Source organism: Giraffa tippelskirchi, chromosome 12 (genome assembly GCF_054371585.1).
Source record: "Giraffa tippelskirchi isolate mGirTip1 chromosome 12, T2T-mGirTip1v1.2.pri, whole genome shotgun sequence".
Classification (NCBI taxonomy): domain Eukaryota; kingdom Metazoa; phylum Chordata; class Mammalia; order Artiodactyla; family Giraffidae; genus Giraffa; species Giraffa tippelskirchi.
Genome location: NC_137286.1, coordinates 102,347,268 through 102,370,028, shown reverse-complemented (window position 1 = coordinate 102,370,028; position 22,761 = coordinate 102,347,268). Strand labels below are relative to the sequence as shown.

Below are 22,761 nucleotides of genomic sequence, written 5' to 3'. Positions count from 1 at the left end.
TAGTCATGCAAAGGTAGTTTATTTGAGGAGTGCAGACAATACCACTGGGGGCATGGGGAATCCATATAGTGAAGGAGAGAGGCCAATAAAGAGCACCCTTATCAAGCAATAGAAGCTTAATCCCCAAGGAAATTTGGGAACACAGTGCTAAACATGCAGTTCAAAGGGGTACTGGAGGTAGGGTACTTATACATCGACTGCCCATGGCCATTGCTTAAGGACTGGTGCGGGGTGGAAAAGAGGAGGTCATTTCTCAACTGTGTGTATATCCATAACTGGGGGTGCTTGGGGAAGAGCTCCCCGATTCAGAGATGTTCAGCCTAGTGGCTGGAAATTGGTTAGAACTGAAAACCTTAGAGACATGGGTGGACCCAGAGTGTCTCCTCTATGGCTTTGTTCACTTGACATTCATTACGACATTTACCTAGACTTCCTTGTTGCTACAGTCTTTACCCTTATAAGATTAGTTTCCACATAACATTTCATAATGGAATCATAATCTACTCCTCTGATAGTGGATATTTTACATTGCTTCAAAATGGAACAGGTGAGGGACTTCCCTGGGGGTCTCTGGTGGTCCAGTAGTTAAGACGCTGAGTTTCCAGTGTAGGGGGCACGAGTTCCATCCCCGGTCAGGGAACTAAGATCCCATGTGCAGTGCAGCAAAAAAAAAAAAAAAAAGGAAGAAAGAAAAGAAAAATGGAATAAGTGAGTTGGCAACAAATGGCTAACTTATTTCTGTCCGAGCTCTTAAAGCTGAAACTGTGTACCAGGGGAAATATGTGTTCTTAAACTGTAAGTTCTCTGGTCAAACAAGCCAAGTACAACACCTCGGATGAAGACAGCTGAATCACAACCAAGTAGCCCAGTGGCACATGCTCTAAATTGGATGCACTGTTACTTAAGGGTGACTCTTTAATTGTTGGTGTTCTTGTGATAGCTGTACTTTGTTCTTCAAGATGTCTAAGGTCTATAAATTTCGTATATTAACACATTGTACTGGGGCCATGATAGTTGGGAAACACAAGCTATTAAATCATTTGGTACTGGCAAGTAACACTGAAATGAGATCTAGATTTGGCTGTGGTTGGCCCCCAAGTAGATGCGCCATCTTGGGGCAGCCACGCGTATCTCAGTGTCTCACCTGAAAGTCAAGGTGTGTGGCAAATACTGCCCGAAGCTTCTCCTATGGTCATTACCACCCTCCCCCCTTCTTCTTTTACTCTGATTTTCTGTAGATATCAGGTGGAGAGGCCCTGTTCTCGGGGTAAGCAGTCCTGACACAACCCCAAGGGAAAGTCCTGATTGGCTGCAGCCACCTCTAGTAATTCCTTTCTCCTCAGCCACATACTCACTTCCCCAGCTTCCTCTGAAGTTAGGAAAGTGATGGTCATCCATTCAGTCATGTCTGACTCTTTGTGACCCCATGGACTGTATTCCACCAAGATCCTCTGTCCATGGGACCTTCCAGGCAAGAATACCGAGAGAGTTGCCATTCCCTTCTCCAGGGGATCTTTCCAACCCAGGAACTGAACCCATGTCTCCCACATTGCAGGCAGATTCTCTACCATCTGAGTCATGAGGGAAATTAGGAAAAGGCCAAGTTAAAAAAGTAATTAAATCACACATGATGTAACATTTTCCATATACCCCTCTTTAAGTACTTCATATTTCAATATTTAATTCTCACAACCACCCTGGGGCTAAGCATACTATTACCATCCCATTTACCAAGGAGGAAACTGTGCCCCAGAGAAGCCAAGTGAATTTCCCAAGATCACATGACTGGTAAGTCTTGGAGCGAAGACTTACCCTGGCTTATTTCCAAGATCAATGCTCCTTTGTCGTGTGAGGAATACCCAGGTTTGTCTTTATGTAACGAAGAGTCCCTCCAAATATGTGCCTGAATTAGCAAAGGCTCTCCTGTGGAGACACTGGCTTCCTGCACCACCTTCCTCACCACCGAGAAGTCCCACTGGAGTCACCTCCCAGCTTTGAAGGATCAAAATTGGTAGTTTGTCGTAAGGGCCTCACCTTGATTATAAACATCCGTCAGTCATGTTACTGAAAGGGAGGAACGCTTAATCTCCCTTTCCCCATCCTATTAAGGTTAGGTTGTGTGGGTTAGGCTGCTGGCAGAACTGCCTTCTCTCTAGTTCTTCCCTCTCACAGGAAAGTGCAAGTGCACGTGTGCACGTGTGCACTCACGCACACACAGAGACACACATAAACACACCGGGCACCCATTTCAGTGGTGCTTTTCTATGCTCTCTCCTCAACTTCCTACTTGGAGAAACTTCCTCAAACCTCATCTCATCCCAACCTGCTCTCAGATCTTGAGGTCACTGACTTGTACTTTTTCTTCAGGTTTTCTGTTGACTCTCACTTGTTGGTCCATGAAGCACCACAATCCTTCATGTGAGAAGGATGGGCTCTTTTCAGAGAGTCCTTATTTTCTGTTTTAGCAGCTGGCTGACACCACTCCCAAGTCCAAAGGGTCTTTAGGTCCCAGCTACCTTGACCCCGACCTCCAAAGGAGCAACTTTGGCTGGAGCATCAAAGACTCAGGCAGTAACTGTCGGTTGTCAGCAACATGAGGCTTTCCAGCGAGCACTGCTTATTCTTCATCCTAGGTCTGGGTCATCGAACTATGGTCCTGCAGGATGTAACTTGAGGTTTTATCTGAAGAACCATCCTTGGTTCTCTTTGATAAGAGTGGCTGGATCACTGGTTATAGGAAAACATTGTCTCGGAGTTTGAATGGGAGAAGGTTGTATTACAGCAACTATAACCCTTCAGCTTAATCCACCCAGGACATAGCCAAGAGCATTCACAGAAGTTCAGGAAGAAGCCCCAAGAGTCATCATGAAGAACAAATCAGGCCAGGCTGACCCTGCCTTCACTCGAGAGGTCTGGTAATTGAGGGAAGCAAGTCTTTAGCCTCACTCCCAATACAATCAGTGGAAGGAGGGTGGAGGTATAAATTGACCCCAGGGATTAGACATATATTCGGTCTATATTAACCTGTTCTCTGCCTCTCGAAATATAAAACTTTAAACTGCGAAATTGTTACATCTGAATACTCAGAGGGCTGTTTGTGAATACTCAGAGGGCTGTTTGTATAGATTTCCAAGGGCAGAACCAGGAGCAGTGTGTGCAAACCACAGGCTGGCAGTCCTGTTCACCACACGGGGAAAAACCAGTACATGCTTAGAGCAGAGCTTCTCTTCCTCATACAGAAAAGAACATTCTTCAAATCCCCAGGGTTTACAAATATTTTTCTATAACGTCTCTTCTTTATCGAAGTGTAGTTGATTTACAATGTTGGTTTCAGATGTACAACATAGTGATTTGATATTTTTATAGATTATACTCCATTCAGTTATTACAAAACAAGGGGATGTAATTCTGTGCTGTACAATGTATTCTTGTTGTTTATCTACTTTATATGTAGTAGTTTGTATCTCTTAATCTCATATCCTCATCTTGCCCCTCTCTCCCCTTCTCTTTCCCCCCTAGTAACCACTAGTTCACTCTCTCTATCTGTGAGTCTGTTTCTGTTTGGGTATATACATTTATTTTTTAGTTTCACGTATAAGAGATAACATAGAATACTTGTCTTTCCCTGACTTATTTCACTAAGCATTATATTCTCTAGGTCCATTCACATTGTTCCAAATGGCAGAATTTCATTCTCTTTTTAAATGGTTAAGTAACATTCCATTGTAGATACATACATACCACATCTTCTTCATTCATCTGTTGATGGAAACTTAGGTTGCTTCCGTATCTTGGCTGTTATAAGCAGTGCTGCTATAAACATTGGGGAGCATATATCTTTACAAATTAAGTGTTTTCATTTTCTTTAGGTATATGCCCAGGAATGAAATCACTGATCTATTTTTATTTTTTTGAGGAACCCCCTTACTATCTTCCATAGTGGCTGCACCAATTTATATTCCCACCAACAGAATACAGTTGTTCCCATTTCTCCACATCCTTGCCAATGTCTGTTATTTGTGGTCTTTTTGATGACAGCTACTCTGACAGGTGTGAGGTGGTATCTCATTGTGGTTTTGATTTGCATTTCCCTGGTGACTAGCAATATTGAGCATTTTTTTCATGTGGCTGTTGGCCATCTGTATGTCTTCTTTGGAAAAACATTTATACAGGTCTTCTGCCTGCTTTTTAATTGGGTTGTTTTTTTGATATTGAGTTGGATGAGGTGTTCATGTATTTTTGATATTAACCTCTTAACAGTCAGCATTTGCAAGTATTTTCTCTATGAAAGTGAAAGTCACTCAGTCGTGTCCGACTCTTTGTGACCCCATATACTATACAGTCCATGGAATTCTCCAGGCCAGAATACAGTAGTGGGTAGACTTTCCCTTCTCCAGGGGATCTTCCCAATCCAGGGATCGAACCCAGGTCTCCCACATTGCAGGCAGATTCTTTACCAGCTGAGCCACAGGGAAGTCCAAGAATACTGGAGTGGGTAGCCTACCCTTTCTCCAGCGGATCTTCCCGACCCAGGAATTGAAGCAGGGTCTCCTGCATTGCAGGTGGATTCTTTACCAGTTGAGCTACCAGGAAAGCTATTTTCTCTATAGCATTTCTTAATTATGGGCATACAACTAGGTATAAGTCCTTACACTTAGTTATATACAAATTAAATTAATGAACTACATTTACAAATGTATAAATTAAATGCAAAAAAACCTACAATGTCAACAATATTGAAATAGCTTTATTTTAATGTGAGAGATGATGTTGTTTGCTGAAACAAAATCACCCTTCAGGAGATGAATATGGTACCAATGATGGTTTTTATCTTGGAGGTGTAGGCCACTGCATAATTTGCGATGACTCAAACCAAACATATTTCCTTTCCTGAACCACAGACAAACCTCTGTTAATGAGGCATGCTGTCACTTTTCTTCACTAAAATTAACACTTGTTGCCTGTTCAGCCCAGGTCTGTTCTTTACTTATTAGTCCCAAACAAAGTTGAACTAGTCTCATAACACATAAATAAAAGTACTACTTAAAGTAACTCTGGTGGTCCTCAAGTAAAAAGGGATCCTTTCATTTGTCAAACACCCTAGGCTTCACGGAGGGATGGATTGGGAGTCTGGGGTTAGCAGATGCAAACTATTACATGTAGAAATAGATAAACAACAAGGTCCTACCGTATAGCACAGGGAACTACAGTCAATATCCTATGATAAACCTAACGGAAAAGAATATGAAAAAAATGTGTATATATGTATAACTGAATCATATCACTGTAGAGCAGAAATTAACACACTGTGAATCAACTATACCTCAATAAAATAAATTAAAAAATAAAACCTCTAGAATGTACAACACAAAGAACAAACCCTAGTATAAAGTATGGACTTTTAACTAATAATAATGCATTGATGTTGGCTCAACAAATGTGCTACACTAATGTAAGATACTAGTCATATGGCAACTGGAGGTGGAGGAGTCAGAGGGTATAAGGTATGTCTATACTTTTCACTCAATTTCCCTGTAAACCTAAAACTGACCATAAACAGAAAGTTTACTAAGTAGAAAAAAATGGTCACTGTAGCATGTTTACATATTAATTCTCTTTCAGTTGTCCAAATGAAAAGACAAAAATTTGCACATCTCATTTAGAACTCGTAGCCCTCCAGGAATATGTTTGCGTGTTCCAGGCTCCTCACCATGGTTCAAGAAGTGCTAAAATCAGGGGTTCGGGAATGGAGTAGGGTATATTGAAAAGCTGTTAGAACTCTTTCTTCAAAGTGTCCCAGTAAATGTCTTGAAGGTCGTCTGTCAAAGATGTTCTTCTGGGGATATTTGTTTTTGGAGAGAGGTTAGAACACATGATCTCTAATTCCAAGATTATATAATTTTAGTTTTTTATGAAGATTTAACCCTCAATTAATTTGCTTTTAGTTCTATTTTTTCACACACTGCAGTGGCCGAATGCCAGAACAATAATGTGCTTGAACTTCTAGCTTTCTAAGTCTTTCTCCTAATTCCCACAAGCCTGTCCAAATAGCAACAATTTCATCTAGGCCAACCAATTGTCAATTTTTGGTCCTGGGAAAGAATAACTAATAAACCCCACTTCATTCCAGCAAACCCAGATCACATTCCTTTCTGATGGCTTATCACATTCCACTCCGAGCTGAGTTCCATAGTTCTAGCCGCACTTGACATCTTTGGGCAATGCTCTTCCTAACTTTTCTCTTACAGAAACCCTAGAAAACCTTTATAGTCGTTATTTCCTATAGAAAATATTTCCTTCCAGGAATCTGAGGCTAGGGTAGATTTGTAAAGGACTCCTGTAATTCTAAACTTTTAAAACATGTTATTGAATTCCCATGTGTACATCTTTGTTTAGTTTTAGCAAACAGCAATGGCACGTTAGAAGCCGGAACATCTTGGGCATTGAGAAAGTAAAAAAAACCTTCTGCAAAGTGTTCACTGGATTTGAATATTGAATTTCTTCAACTGGGGTAAAATAGTTTTCCATTTGAAAGTAAGTAAGAGGGATCCTAGTCATAAGCATGGGTGTCTAAGGGAGAAGTAGACACCCACGATTTCTGGCTCCCGTCTGTCTCTCTCTCCTGTCACATTACATCAGACTGCTCACACTTCCGATGTGCGACTTCCAGCAAGGATGGCTGGCTGAGGCACGGCTTTTCAACGCCACCTACCGCCTGCCCCGAGAACTGCATTAGCATCTCAGACATCCTGGTCCGGAATCCATGATGGATTCGACTCTCCCAATCACAGGAAGAGATGTATTGGAATAAAAAGAAAGAATAAAATGGAAAAGGAAGTGAACAGTCAAAGATTCTGGGGAATAAGCCTGCAAAATGAGGCGGCAAGGAAAACCTGTCTCTATTTTGATATTTCCAAAAGGGAACCCTTATTTATAAAAGGTTACAATCAAACTCAAATTGGGATGAGTGATGTTTCCAGTGTAGTAAGATCTAGTAATTACTCTCGTTGAATTAAAAGCAGTCATTTGATAACGTACCCACTGAAGGATGAAAACATCCTTCTTTTAATATTGTTATCCCAGTGTGTTCCCTGTCTAAAAGCTATCACAAGGTATTTTTGAATACAGTAACAAGTTAAAAGAAAGACAAAACATGCCTCCCTAAAGTGTTGAGACTCTTCTTTTTTCACTTGAGTGGTAATTTTTTTTTCATACTTTCACCAGTTTCAGGAAAGGGTGGGTTAGAGTCAGGGGCTTCCTGAAACTTTTCAGAACAAAAATTCTAATTCAGTGTGTTCAGAGGGGCCCCGTGAGAATCGTGTTTTGGAACATACCGACCCATGTGGTATTATCTTTGCCAACTTTGCAGTTTCGTGTGAGATTTATTTTTAATCTTTAACAAAGCATGCCTGTTTATCTTAACTTACGAAAAAAGTGTAATCGTTTAAAACAAAACTTTTAAAAATAATTAAATATACAATGAATGCTGAAACATAAAAGTCAGACAGAATGTTACCTTAACAAGAAAGAGCTTCCTAAAGATCAAAGGATTGCTGTTTGTTTTATTTGCTTAAGTAACCAGTACTTTCACTTTAAGGGATGCAGTGGCTATTTGAAGGAGGCTAGGAGGTCTCCACTGCCCAACCCCCACCAAGATAAAGGCTTCCCACCGCTCACATTGAGAGCTGGGAACTTTACTTATTGACACTAAAAATATATTCTTCGTGTTTAGAATGGAATGCTGAGATTTGATTGAAGACAGTACATGAATCAAGCGAATGGCATTTGTGGGGGGCATGTCTTTCAATCTTATTTAGAAGTTTTGGGGAAAGACCATCTTTTGAGCTTTCCTTTTGTGTGTGTGGCCATCTCTCTTCATTGCAGCACTGAGGTACTGCATGGACTTCTATGACCATCATGGAATGCAGTGCTTCTGAGTGCAATGCACCTCTTATATTGCTGATTTTAATGCTAGCTTCAATAAAGGAGGGAAGAAATGGGCTTTAGAGCATGAATGTCTTTTTTTCCTCTAAGTGCCTTCAGATTTGGATTTTAAGTCAGTGATACTAGCTAAGTTATTTGTGGACTGACATGTGAGAACAGGATGAGATAGAAACACATTTTCAGTTCACTTGGTGGTGGCCTGCAAGAGATGGGTTTGTGTAATGGTGGTCCCTCCTTCTATGAGGCCACTGTAATCAGCCAAAGCAACCTTAGATGGTACAATATCCGATTGTTCCCAGTCTGCTATCAGGTGAGCCCTATTAAATGCTGCATAAATACCAAAGAAAAATGATAGTTCTTTTCATTTGTCTCCTATGTGTCCCCTCCAAACAGCTTCAAAATCTTTGCTACTTTTTATGAAAACTTTCAACCAATACTTATTTTGCATGTGGCTAGATCATGATTTCTGGGGTTTTTTAAAGGGCACCGTGGCTGAATTTTCTACCCAGGAAGTATAGCAAAATGCTGAGCTTGAGCTCTAGAACCTGACAAACTGATTCTGTCACTGACTTATGACAGTCAGTGCAGTAAAGGTTTCTTAGTCTTAATTTGCTCATTTGCAAAATGGCAATTATCAATAATGTTTAATTTGAAAGGTTTGAACACAGGTAGGGATCTCAACACAGGGTCTAGCATTATGTGGGAACTGTTTTAAGGAAGGATATATATCCAAGACCCTAAATCAATTACCAGAAGCCAAATCAATTACCAGAAGGTTGAGGGAATCTCACACCATCTTTTTTTTTTTTTGCTTTTTGGCCATGCCATTCAGTCAACCAGGGATCAAACCCAAACCTGCTGCAGTGGAAGAAGAGTCTTAACCACTGGATCACCAGGGAAGTTCCCCACACAGCCCCTCTCTTTTCACCTTGGTTCCTTTCTACCACCATCTCATGGAATGATCTGGAAGTTCTTCTCAGTAGGATGTTCCTCAGCAGGCAGTCCATAGGCTCATGCTGTGAGGGTGGAAGGAAGAAGGTCCTGAGCAAAGACAGTGACCCTGACAAATGCAGACAGGACAGAATATTCATGTTGAAGAGGGTTTTTTTTTGTTGTTGGTTCAATCATTCCTCAGAACCCTACACGGGACTGAAATTAATTGCAGTGTGCAATAACTATCCCTGGATTCCAGGAAATCTTCCAGAAAACAAAGCCTCTCACAGTTGGGAGAGCCATAATGCAAACATTCCAAACATCAGATACTCCCCAAATCATGGTTTAGGAATGCACTGAATCAGCAAATTACTTTGTTTTGCTTAGTTTACTTTAATGGGCGACAGTATGGCAGAATGGTGAAATGAGGAAGCGTGGTTGTTACTGTTTTAAAAACTATTTCATGCAAATCAAAACCACAATGAGGTACCATTTCACGCCAGTCAGAATGGCTGCTATACAAAAGTCTACAAGCAGTAAATGCTGGAGAGGGTGTGGAGAAAAGGGAACCCTCTTACACTGTTGGTGGGAATGCAAACCAGCACAGCCACTGTGGCGAACAGTGTGGAGATTCCTTAAAAAACTGGGAATAGAACTGCCATATGACTCAGCAATCCCACTGCTGGGCATACACACCGAGAAAACCAGAAATGAAAGAGACACGTGCACCCCAATGTTCATCGCAGCACTGTTTATAATAGCCAGGACATGGAAGCAACCTAGATGTCCATCATCAGACGAATCGATAAGGAAGCTGTGGTACATATACACAATGGAATATTACTCAGCCATTAAAAAGAATACATTTGAATCAGTTCTACTGAGATGGATGAAACTGGAGCCTATTTAACTGAGTGAAGTAAGCCAGAAAGAAAAACACCAATACAGTATACTAATGCATATATATGGAATTTGAAAGATGGTAACGATAACCCTATATGCGAGACAGAATAAGAGACACAGACGCATAGAACAGTCTTATGGACTCTGAGGGAGAAGGGGAGGGTGGGACGATCTGAGAGAATAGCATTGAAACATGTATATTATCGTATGTGAAACAGAACTCCATTCCAGGTTCAATGCATGAGACAAACGCTCAGGGCTGGGGCAATGGGATGACCCAGAGGGATGGGATGGGGAGGGAGGTGGGAGGGGGGTTCAGGATGGGGAACGCATGTAAACCCATGGCTGATTCATGTCAATGTATGGCAAAAACCACTACAATATTGTAAAGTAATTAGCCCCCAACTAAAATAAATAAATTTAAAAAAATGATTACAACCAATAGCAAGAGTTTCTGAGCCTCAGTCTAGTGTCTGACTCTTTGCTATAAAATCATACTTTTATATAAAGCCTTACCAGCTAGGTAACAAATTAATTGTCTTGACTTTTTGCCTTAGACAACAGTTTAAGGTATATCTAAGGTGTAAACCTTTGGGAAAGAAAAATAAATCATTCAATTCTTAAAAAAAAATAAAAAAAAATAAAAATTATTTCATGGTATTGTTACCAATAATTGCTTGATTGTTGGTTGACACTTAATAACTACAAACCCATCAGAACTGGAAAGGTAGATCGTATGTATGAGAGATAATAAAAGCAAGTTTTAAAAGTACTGAAGACAGGGCAGGGGGCTAGTACTTTTAAAAGGGAGGAAATAAGACTCATTATTTGGGGTATGCTAATTGTTATGTCAGGTTTCCAAGAGAGTTGTTTTGGTTTGCAGAAAGACTGAGCTTGGATTCTATCAAATAAAGGCTTTTATTTAAGTATCCAAATGACTGAATAAGTGATTTTCTAAACCCTTCATTTCATCCATAGCATGACAAACATGAATATCTAGACTGAGTCCACAGTGCTTTTCCTAATGTTGATCTCACAGCTTCTTTTCAACTCTGGATTCAGAGAAGCTCTAGCCTGAGTGTGGCTGACTCAGTGAAGTTAGATGGCTCTGTGGGCCCTGCCCTATCACTACTGGAATGTTTTTTATAGTCACATCCTCAACTGCAAAATTACTGATGAGTAGACACTTGTAGCCCCAATCCCGTAACTCTACCACAAAAATAGAATTTCAGACTCTTTTCAATATGAACATTATCTAGAGAAAACTATATCTAGGTCTTCCCTGACAAGTTACATGATTCAGTGCTTTGTTTCTATAAACTAAAGTTAGAAACTCAAGAGTGACTCACTTTTCTTTTTTGCATGCATCTAAGTGAACAAGGAAGTCACACTGCTTCTGGTGTTGCTTTCTTTACAAGGGGAAAAAAAAAAACTTGTTCCTTCTTGAGCATCCTTTTTAGGTCAGCAATTTTGAAGTGTAGGACTTATTGGTGTCCGAGCGGAAAGGGCTGATGCTCTGATTTATCACGACTCCCTCCAAGTGGAGTTCTTCCATGGTTGGAGAAAGGAAAACATTTGTTGTACTAATACTGAATGTGCTTCCTGTGTAAAATAACCTTTAACTCTGTGGAGATCCCCCATTTTAATGACTGGGATATAGTAGAAATAGAAGGAAATCCAAATGCCCCAGTAGCAGCCACTCTCCTCACTGGTAGGTCAGGCTGCAACCCTCTGAGGGACAGAAATGGTTGCTTGGGAAGCATTCAAGGCTTCTCTTTCTCCTATTTTAAGATATGACCATTTTGATTGTTTAAAAATGTGTGACATTCTGACCCATTAAGGAGCCTGGGCTATGTCAATTAGGGGGAATGAGGTGGGTAGACTGGGGAATTCTGGCATTCACACATTTGTCGTGGGGATGGGAGGGACTCTTGTCACCTGGAGTACCAGCTCTCAAACCCAAGCCAGACTGTAGCTTCCTGCATCTCCCTATCTTCATGATAGAAACAAGACTGAGTCTACTCAGTCTACCTCAGTTTTACTGCTCAGGGTGACTGCCCTGAGCACTGAAACGATTCTTCCTACATAGAACCTGAAATGGGATTCCTTACACTGAATGAGGTGAAAACCTGGGACTAATCAACTAAAGAAACAAGCTTTTCAAGCATATTTGAGTTTTTGCAGTGAAGTTGTTATTTAGTTGCTAAGTTGTGTCTGACTCTGCAATCTCATGGACTATAGCTCACCAGGCTCCTCTGTCCATGGAAATTCTCAGGCAAGAATACTGGAGTGGATTGCCATTTCCTTCTCCAGAGGATCTTCCCAGACCAGGGATCGAACCTGCATCTCCTGCACTGGCAGGCAGATTCTTTACCACTGAGCCACCAGGGAAGCCCTTTGTAGTAGAGTAGCCCAGCTCTCTAGGAGCTGTGAGAAAATGTCCATGTGATAGGGAAGAGAGGTTAAACACACACTTTCAGAGCTTTCCCAGATTGTAGGCTCTGTGTGTCCTTGAGCAGCACAAGATCACGTTCTGTCCCAGAAAGCCACACCTGAATAATGCAGTTGGCATTCTTAGAATGCATTTAGCAGTGGATGAACAGGAGTGCTTTCCACAGGTCAATCAATGGCGTCTCTGCTTCTGGCTGGCTAGCAGATTGCTCCCTCTTAAGACATGTCTTCTTTTTAAAAGACAGCTGAGCTGGTTGGAAGAGAGAAAAGTAAAGACAATCAGCTGTTTTGATCTATCGTTCTCTCTCTCTCTCTCTCTCCTTCCTCTTCTTTCCCGCTTACACTTGCAACTCTTTCAGGCCAGATTTTCTGATTAACCTTGATTTTCATTTCTTTTGCCTCCTCCTTCCTAAGAATGAATGATATATCTCAAACATAATGACTCAAGAGGCATGTATATCTCATATGTCTTCTACTGCATTTCTGGTTCCTAAGAATTAACTTAGGCACCAGAGTTCAGTTCAGTTCAGCCGCTCAGTTGTGTCTGACTCTTTGCAACCTTATGGACTGCAGCAGGCCAGGCTTCCCTTGTGGTGCTTGTCCAGCTAACTCTGACGAGCTATGGCGTAGTAGAAGAAACACTGTCTGATACTTTTAGTAGGTATTTGATATTAGTTTGTCTTTTTAAAAATTGATCTGTAGGTCAGCTACAGGTTTTTGATTAAAAAGAAAATTCTTAAATCAAATTTATCTATATTTTCAAAGACAAACAGATTTCTTTACACAGGATTCAATATGACCAGTAGTTGTTTGAAATATGTTACTGAGCACTTACTCTGTTACAGTGTTTGTTGCACTTCACAGAGAAATAAAGGATCATGTTTTGATTAAGATTAACTTTGGATGCAATTGAGTACCTGACTAAAGAATATACATTAAGCAAAAAGGCAATTATTTTCTTCCTATACATGAAGCCCGATGGTGGTGGTGATTTAGTGACCAAGTCGTGTCTGACTCTTGCAACCCCATGGACGGTAGCCGCCAGGCTCCTCTGTCCATGGGATTTCCCAGGCAAGAATACTGTAGTGGGTTGCCACCTCCTTCTCCAAGCATGAAGCCTAGAAGTAGGCAATTCAGTGCTCAGTGAGGTTATTAAGGACTTGGATTCTTTCTCTTCTACTTCTCCATTCTTGTGTTTGTAATCTCATGATTTCAAGATGATTCTCACAGGTCCAGATCTGAGGTGATGGCTGAGGGAGGAAGGACAGGTCAGAGTAAATGTGACTTTTTTTAAGAGTGTCACCCCTGTTTGAGCAAACTCCAGGAGACAGTGAAGGACAGGGAAGCCCAGCAAGCTGCAGTCCACGAGGCTGCAGAGAGTTGGACATGACTTAGTGACTGAATAACGACAACAATCCCCATTTTATCACAGAAATATGCCCAACAAATTCAAGGCATTATAAATAAAAAAGCACATTCATACCAAGGTACTTTGTGGTCAAAAGACAAAGAAAAAAATCTTAAAAGCAGTCAGAGGGAGAAATAATTATTCACAAAGGAAAAACAGACTTTGGGCACATTTATCAAAAGCAACATGGATTTCAGAAAGCACTGGAATAGTACCTTCAAAATGCAGGGAGAAAGTAACTGACAACCAAATTTTCTATAACCAACAAAAAACGATCTTTCAAGAATGATGGTGGAATAAAAACATTTTCCAACAGACTACAAAATGAGTGCTAACAATCACTCAGAGTAACTTCTACAGGATATACTTTAGGATGAAGAAAACTCATAGCAGAAAGAAGGTGAGAGATCCCAAACAACGAAGAAAATGATGAACACATGGATTATCTATAAAATCACTGTGTTAAACAACAATGACACCTTAATTATAGGGTTTGAAAATAATATAGAATCAAAATGCTAGTAGAAAAAAAATGGCATATAAGTAGGAAGGAAGTAGTAGGAATAAGGCAGTCAAAGGTCTGTACTTTGTTCAAGAGGGTAAAACACTGCCTAACTGAAGACATTAAATTACACATTAGATTAGTTACACACCTTACTAAATTACACATACACACTATATACATTAAAATTCTAGGATATCCCACAAAATATTTAAAAAAAGGTAATAAGTGCTTAACTAATAAAGGGAAAAAATAGAGTTAAGAGAAAAAATTTAAAAATGAGGCTTAATCTAAGAAAAATTCAAGGAGATTAAAAAAATATAGAAAAAGAGTTAACAGAATTCATAACATAAGATGGCAGAGATGGAATACAAGTTGAAAGACTACTACAGTGTTCCTAAAGTAATATGAAAGCTCCCAAAAGATGGTGAATGAGATTTACAGACAAAAAAACTGAAAAAGATAAGGAGAGGCACATGTACAAACAAGTGCAACAATGTGCTACAGCTGCAGTGAAACAAATATGTGAATATTATGGGGCACAAAGGATCCCTTCTGCCTGGTAGCAGGGAGAACAGGGCGGTGGAGCAAGTCAGCAAGACTTCACAGAGGAGGTGATGCTGACCTGAGATGGTGCAACAGAGCGTGCCAGAAAGAGGGGAGAGCAAGAATAAAAGTGCAGGGGCATGAAAGCAATGACATTTTCAGAGAATTCCAAGTAATTTCATATGACTGAAGTAAAGGATTTAAGAATGAGGTTGGCAGTCCAATCGACAGAGTCTGGAATCAATCCTGGAGGCCAGGAATGAGGAGCAAGTGAAGTGCTAGAAGGGAAGTCACAGATCTGAATTTTAGGGCACAAATGTCTCTGACAGCAGCAGAGAAGATGGTCTGGAATAAGGCAAGGAGTTCTTGTGGCTCAGGCAACGGGTAATTATTTGCTAACTATGATACCCTATTTCTCATGAGATTTCACTGTGGTATTTGAGAAATAATACTTTCCTTTCTCACTGACATAAAGACATCTTAAGTAGAATGATAAACAAACAAGGTCTTTTTTTCCCCTCTAAACTCTATTGTGTAAACTTAGTTGTACCCTTTAATAAATGGAGTGAGGCTGAATAGCCTTTGGCATCAATCCCAGAGACTAAAACAGTGAGAAAACAACAAAACATGGAACTTAATATCTATCCATAAATCCAATTGTATGGTTAGGTCTATGGCGCATTTTAAGAGTTATGATTTCCCTGGCAAAGTACCAAACAAACGTACCTTCAAAAATTACTCAGAACAGCCACTTGGCATCCAACCACGCTGACAGAATGAAAAATGTTGAGTAAAGAGCCTACGTGTAATTCCCCATTCTTGAAGAAGTAAAGGAAGGGTGTTTTCTAAGGCTTCAGAATGACATATTTTATTAAATAATAACATGGTCATGAAAAAAGCCAAGAGAAAACTTCCCAGCTCACGTAGAAAATGGAGTCACTTTATTTTCTTTAAAACGATAAACATATTCTGTCTTATAAGAGAATGTCTCAGAGCCAATGTGTTCACAGTGGTTAACTCTGTTCTCCATTCCCTTTTTTTCACCTTATATTGTTTTCTAATTTTCTACAATGAGCATGCATTGCTTCTAGAAGGCAAGAGAGTCAAATAAACCAATCGTACAATCAGAGTAACTTAGGCTGTCTTTTTCAGCTTTTAGATTTTAAATCAGCTTTTAGATTCCAAATAAGATTAATATAAACTGCTTCTGAAATAATCTTCTAGTGTGCTTTGAATAGACGCAAATTTTCTCTCAAATTTTTGTCTTCAGGGGATAAATTTTCCAATTTTCAAAAAATATTAAAACTTCACCTGTCAGTTATTGATGACAGTGGAGGGGAACACTGACACTACTATCCAAAAACAGCATCCAAACAGAAAACATTAGGCAAAGAGGCATAATATATCAGGCTTTCTAAGGCACTGCACAATGTTTGTTGGCAGATATATCTCCTGAATTAAAATTTTTAGTTACTATTAAAATGATTCTATGCTCCTAAATGTAGACTGGCAAATGAAGGGTAAAAGAAATGGGTCTAAAATTTAAAATTCTTTGCATATAACCTACCAGTTGTATGCTCCACAGGCAAATGAATAGACTCCATGCTGAAAATATAAATCATTTCCTAAAAATACAGACCTGGGGCTTCCCAGATGGCTCAGAAGTAAAGAATCTGCCTGCAATGCAGGAGACACAGGTTTGATTTCTGGCTCAGAAGATCCCCTGGAAGAGGGCATGGCAACCCACTCCAGCATTCTTGCCTGGCAAACCACATGGACAGAGGAGGCTGGTGGGCTACAGTCCATAGGGTCGCAAAGAGTCAGACATGACTGAGTGACTGAGCACACACACACCCAAGGTAAAAATTCAAAAAGTAAAGGGGAACTTCCTCGGTGGTCCGTCCAGTTGCGACTTTGTGCCTCCGTCGCAGGGGGCACAGGTTTGATCCCTGGTCAGGGGGCTAAGATCCCACATGCCTCACAACACAGCCCTCCCCCCACCCCCCAAATCAAACCACACAGACCTGAGACAAGGCTGTGAAAGCAAGGAAAATGGAACGCAAACCTCAGCTGTGCCTGATGCAATGCAGACGTAATCCCAAAGAGTCCACTCCAGTATCATCAGAACCCAGCTTTTCACAAGCAGAGGACACGCTTCAAAAGTAGCTCTAACTGAAATCACAGCAAAATATTTCAGAAGAAATATGCAACACCCATCTCTGAGGGTTAGAGAAGGGTCTGTCAAATAAACTTGATGTAACATATTTCTTCATCTCTTAACACTTATAAAGGGACTTGCAAAGAGACATGTGTAAATAGGATTTATCTTAAATTAAGCACACTGAACCTTTCCCAACACTGTCAGAATTCAGACAGTTTAAAGAGGAGCTGGAGGTACTCTTTATAATCTGGAGGTTATTTTCTGGTCCTCTGAAACATAGTAACTTTCTTCTTAGTTGAAATTTGTACTACCCTTGCCAATTGCAGGGGAGCAATTTCTGAAATTTATACTTAATACAACAGTTCTAAGTTTACCTTAGATGTTTACCAAGGGAACATTTCATGCAAAGATGGGCACAATAAAGGACAGAAATTGAATGGACCTAACAGAAGCAGAAGATATTAAGAAGAGGTGGCAAGAATACACAGAAGAACTATACAAAAAAGATCTTCACAACCCCAATAATCACAATGGTGTGATCACTCACCTAGAGCCAGACATCCTGGAATGTGAAGTCAAGAGGCCCTTAGGAAGCATCACTATGAACAAAGCTAATGGAGGTGATGGAATTCCAGTTGAGCTATTTCAAATCCTAAAAGATGATGCTGTGAAAGTGCTGCACTCAATATGTCAGCAAATTTGGAAAACTCAGCAGTGGCCACAGGACTGGAAAAGGTCAGTTTTCATTCCAATCCCTAAGAAAGGCAATGCCAAAGAATGTTCAAACTACCATACAATTGCATTCATCTCAGACACTAGCAAAGTAATGCTCAAAATTCTCCAAGCCAGGCTTCAACAGTATGTGAACCGTGAACTTCCAGATGTTCAAGCTGGATTTAGAAAAGGCAGAGGAACCAGAGATGAAATTGCCAACATCCATTGGATCATCAAAAGAGCAACAGAGTTCCAGAAAAACCTCTCCTTCTGCTTTATTGACTATGCCAAAGCCTTTGACTGTATGGATCACAACGAACTCTGGAAAATTCTTAAAGAGATGGGAATACCAGACCACCTGACCTGCCTCCTTTGAAATGTGTATGCAGGTCAGGAAGCAACAGTTAGAACTGGACATGGAACAACAGACTGGTTCCAAATAGGGAAAGGAGTACGTCAAGGCTGTATACTCACTCTGCCTATTTAACTAATATGCAGAGTACATCATGAGAAACGCTGGGCTGGATGAAGCAAAGCTGGAATCAAGATTGCCGGGAGAAATACCAATAACCTCAGATATGCAGATGACACCACCCTTATGGCAGAAAGCAAAGAACTAAAGAGCCTCTTGATGAAAGAGAGTGAAAAAGCTGGCTTAAAACTCAACATTCAGAAAACTAAGATCATGGCATCTGGTCCCATTACTTCGTGGCAAATAGGTGGGGAAACAATGGAAACAGTGACAGACTTTATTTTTGGGGGGCTCCAAAATCACTGCAGATAGTGACTGCAGCCATGAAATTAAAAGATGCTTGCTCCTTGGAAGGAAAGTTATGACCAACCTAGACAGCCTATTAAAAAGCAGAGACATTACTTTGCTAACAAAGATCCATCTAGTCAAGGCTATGGTTTTGCTGGTAATCATGTATGGATGTGAGAGTTGGACAATAAAGAAAGCTGAGCACCGAAGAATTGATGCTTTTGAACTGTGGTGTTGGAGAAGACTCTTAAGAGTCCCTTGGACAGCAGGGAGATCCAACCAGTCCATCCTAAAGGAAATCAGTCCTGAATATTCATCAGAAGGACTGATGCTGAAGCTGAAATTCCAACAGTTTGGCCACCTGATGCGAAGAACTGACTCATTGGAAAAGACCCTGATGCTGGGAAAGATTGAGGGCAGGAGGAGAAGGGGACAACAGAGGATGAAAACGGTTGGATGGCATCACCGACTCAATGGACATGAGTTTGAGTAAACTTCAGGAGTTGGTGTTGGACAGGGAGGCCTGGCGTGCTGTGGTCCATGGGGTCCCGAAGAGTCGGACACAACTGAGCGACTGAACTGAAATGAAGTTTTACCTACCTTGAAAAGAATATGTTTTATTAACTTTTTCCATGAATTGAATTACTTTCCCTCCTTTCTCTCTGAGACAATGAAGAGCTCACGCTTCTACCTTAAATGCTGAGGGAAAACATTACCACGCCACCAAGCCTTGCACCAGCCCCTCTTCAAATTCCCCTATTCTGATTTCAAAGCTCAAAAGAATCCACCTGGCTGAGAAGTGTCTAGAGAGGTTGGAAGGGAGAAAGGCTAAGCAGGCCCGGCCAGAATCTGCAGCTGGCAGCAATGAGAAGGCTGGGCACAGCACACACATACACACACACACTGTGGCTCCTGATGTCGGAATTATAGAGACTGTGGTAGGATGGCAGTTTTTGTTGAGTCCAGTCCTGAGGGAAGGGGCCTAACCAGAACTAGACAAGGATTTAGGGTCTTGGCTTTAGTGCTGAGCTTTCAGATTGGGTTCCAGGCGCAGAAGGGTGCTTCTGGAAACTTCTCCAAACCTAATTCCAGCCTACTTCCCAACCATATTAGTCAGTCTTACCTCTGAGGCACAAGTATCCATTTATCCATTCCTCCCCTCCACTTTTCATTTAATAAACATTAGCAGGTGCTTTCTACAGTGCAGATATAATAACTTGTAAGACATGGCCCCTGAGTGTAGGAGCCTGTGGGAAATAGTCTGAGTGCTAGAGATTATGGTAAAGTGTGTACAGGCTGCATGAGGGCAGAAAGAAGAGAAACTGACATCTCTACTCAGGTACTCCTCTGCTACTGTGGCCCTGAGAACATGCAACCAAACTTCCCTGGTCCACTGCAACCAAGACTTCCTGGTACCTTTTACTCTGCTGCAAGTTATCTGCACATCTTAGCACTGGCTGAAACCTAGCTTTCTCACAAATGATGCCACTGTCCTCAGAAGCTGGTCCAATGGTGTCTGCTCTTTCTTATACTTTCCCTGACTCACACAGGGCAAGAAAATACCACTACCTCTTGCTATGGACAGCTACTGCTCCATCATTAATATCATCATTTGACTCCTCCTCTCTGAAATGTACGCATCTACTTGACTCCACCCTCCCTCTTCTTTTGGACAGATGAGGATTTGGCCAAAGCCATGGGGATTTTTCAACTCGATGTGCTTCACATCTCCTAACAACCAACCTGTTTTTGCCTGGCTGTGCTCATCCACCTGCTTTTCATCCAGGTTTTACTACTGGCCTGCAGTCCAAATGGGAGCTTTTTCTATGTTCAATAACACATATTCAACAAATATTTCTGCCAGAGAGGCTAAAAGTTAAGGAAGACAACAAAAAGTAAAGTAAAAGGAGGTACTTTTTCTCATACACAGCATATAACAAGCCTGACTTCTTATATAAAAAGTGGATATAGTAGTATCCACTTTGTAGAGGAATTGAGGATGAACTGAAGGGGCATGTCAAGAACTAAGAATAGAGCCTGACACACAGCAGATGTTAACTATTATTACTGTAGCCTCCAAACTCTATAACCTACACAAAGCTTAAGCAACTGTATCAAACCATTCTCGAATCAAATCTAATGTATCTGTTTAAATTACTTTAGCATAATCAACAGTCTTGTATTAGTTGATGCTGTAACAAACTTTTTACAAAGGATATAAATATGGGTATGTTCACTGCTCAAAATAAAGTGACTTTTCTCCTTGCCTGCCTTCACACTGGTCACTGAAGGACTATTTTCAAGACTTCATGATTTTTTAAAGCCATTTTAAAACCACATTCTAACCTCTATTTTGAACCACTTTCAACCTCTCAGCACTTTCTTCCCTTTCGGATTCTAAGATAGCAATTTGATCTTCCTTCTGCCTCTCTGACCATTTGCTTTTTCGTCTCCATGGCAGGCTCCCATTCCTCTGGCTGTCTGTTAAAGTCTACTGTTTCTTGAGTTCATCATCTTTCATTGCTGCTTCTCAAACTCTTTCTAACATGTTGTGCCACCTTCATTTATATCTTTATCGTCTCTGTCTCGGACTACTGCAACGCTCTAAACGGTATTCTGGTTCCTCCTGATTCATATATCCCTTATGTTGCCACCAGAATAATTATTTTTTAAATGTCAAGTGTTTATGACAAGACCGGCATTATCTCCTCTTTCCTACAAGACATCCCAGACTTCAGCACTTCGTACAGGGGCTCTTCATTTCAGTTCCAGTCAGTCCCTCCCGTCTCATCTCATCTTGCTCCACCTACACACCCAGGACTCCAGCCATATGGACAGAGTCTTCCAGTGCGACTGCTTGCAAATCCCTGTCTTTCCACGTTTCCTCCTCAAGTGCCCTCTTTCCCTGTTCCCAACCACTCCCTGATCCAGCTGCTTTCTCTATTAAGCATTTACACATTTCATTTTAATATCTGTTTATGTGTCTATGGCCCTGGGGAAACAAAAGTAGCTCAAATACAGGGAAATGGCTTTTTCTCCTATTCAGCCCCAGAATCTAGAACTAACCAATGCTCAACAAATATTTCATGACTGAACCATGAGCAATCAACAGACATTAAAAAAAAAATTTCTTTTAAAGATGCAGTTTTAGAATAGGTATAAGCACAACTGAACCACTTTACTCTTCACTTGAAACACAACAGTGTAAACCAACTATAACCAATACAAAATAAAAATTAAATTAAAAAAATAAAGAGATGTAGTTTTCAATTTTATCCTTAGAACTGAGTGAAAGCAAAAAGATGCAAATGAAACACTCAAACACTCAAGCTCCAATCTCTGGATAAAGAGGGACATTCTGAACAGCCAGAAGGAACACACAGCAACAGCAGTGCACAATTCTCGAAATCTGGATTATCACAGCCATTCAAGTTGTGGGATCACAACGGTGGATATGCATAACACATACAACCTTATCACCTCCCTCCTTAAAATCCTTCAATGCCTTTTTAAAGGTAAAGCTTCATTCTTAAGCTGGCACACGAGGGCCTCCATAATAAATCTGCCTCCATCTAAGACTCATCTCACACATGTTCAGTCAGCTAAGTCGTGTCTGACTCTTTGCCACCACATGGACAGTAGCCGGCCAGTCTCCTCTGTCCATGGAATTCTCCAGGCCAGAATAATGGAGTGAGTTACCATGCCCTCCTCCAGGGGATCTTCCCAACCCAGGGATCCAATCCAGGTGTCCTGCACTGCAGGCGGATTCTTTACCAGATGAACCACAAGAGAAGCTCAAGAACAACGGAGTGGGTAGCCTATCTCTTCTCCAGCGGATTTTCCCGACCCAGAAATCGAACCGGGGTCTCCTGCACTGCAGGCCAATTTTTAAAAGCTGAGCTACCAGGGAAGCCCCAATAAGAGCCCTCAATTATACTTAACTTAGCTGTCACCCTGCCCACTGCCAAGAGCTCCTCTACTGCTGTAGCGCAGGACCCACACCAGCAGGTTCATTTCTCTATTTTTAGCCTCGGCCCAGGGTTCTAAACACAGGACGCCGTCGATACGTGATTTAAAATTTTTTTAAAAAGCAAAGGAAACTGGGAAAACCCTTGGGTTCCACGTTTGCTGTAGGCTAATCCCTCATCCCACCTGGGCCTTGCTTATCCTTATGAAAAAAATGTCACCTTTACCTCAGAGATTTTGTACTGACGGGGCGACGCACCTGGCAAAGCACACTGCCCCTCCCCCGGCGGTCGGGGTTGCTGACGAAGAGAGTAGAGGCCGGAGCCCCCCTCCCCGCCCTCCGCCAGCCCACATCCCTCACAGCGCCCTTGGCCCCAGGTCCCTCGGGACCTTAAGCGTGGGAGCCCCGGCCCCGCGCGGCTCCCTCCCGGCGCCCCGCGCCCTCCTTCCTTCCTTTGCCCGGACGGACGCAC

The 22,761-nt window shown here is 41.3% G+C and overlaps 1 long non-coding RNA gene across 2 annotated transcripts; it reads right to left on the bottom strand.

Moving 5' to 3' along the window:
* LOC145529285 (uncharacterized) lies at window positions 1-22,759 on the bottom strand. Of its 2 annotated transcripts, XR_014071090.1 has the most exons (4): window positions 22,516-22,759; window positions 12,333-12,481; window positions 8,873-8,960; window positions 1-640 (listed from the first exon to the last, which is right to left on the bottom strand). It is a non-coding gene; the product is annotated as an uncharacterized LOC145529285 (long non-coding RNA). The 2 variants fall into 2 exon arrangements; XR_014071089.1 differs by lacking the exon at window positions 1-640 and having other exon boundaries at window positions 7,363-8,960.
* Window positions 22,760-22,761: the final 2 nt, after the last annotated feature.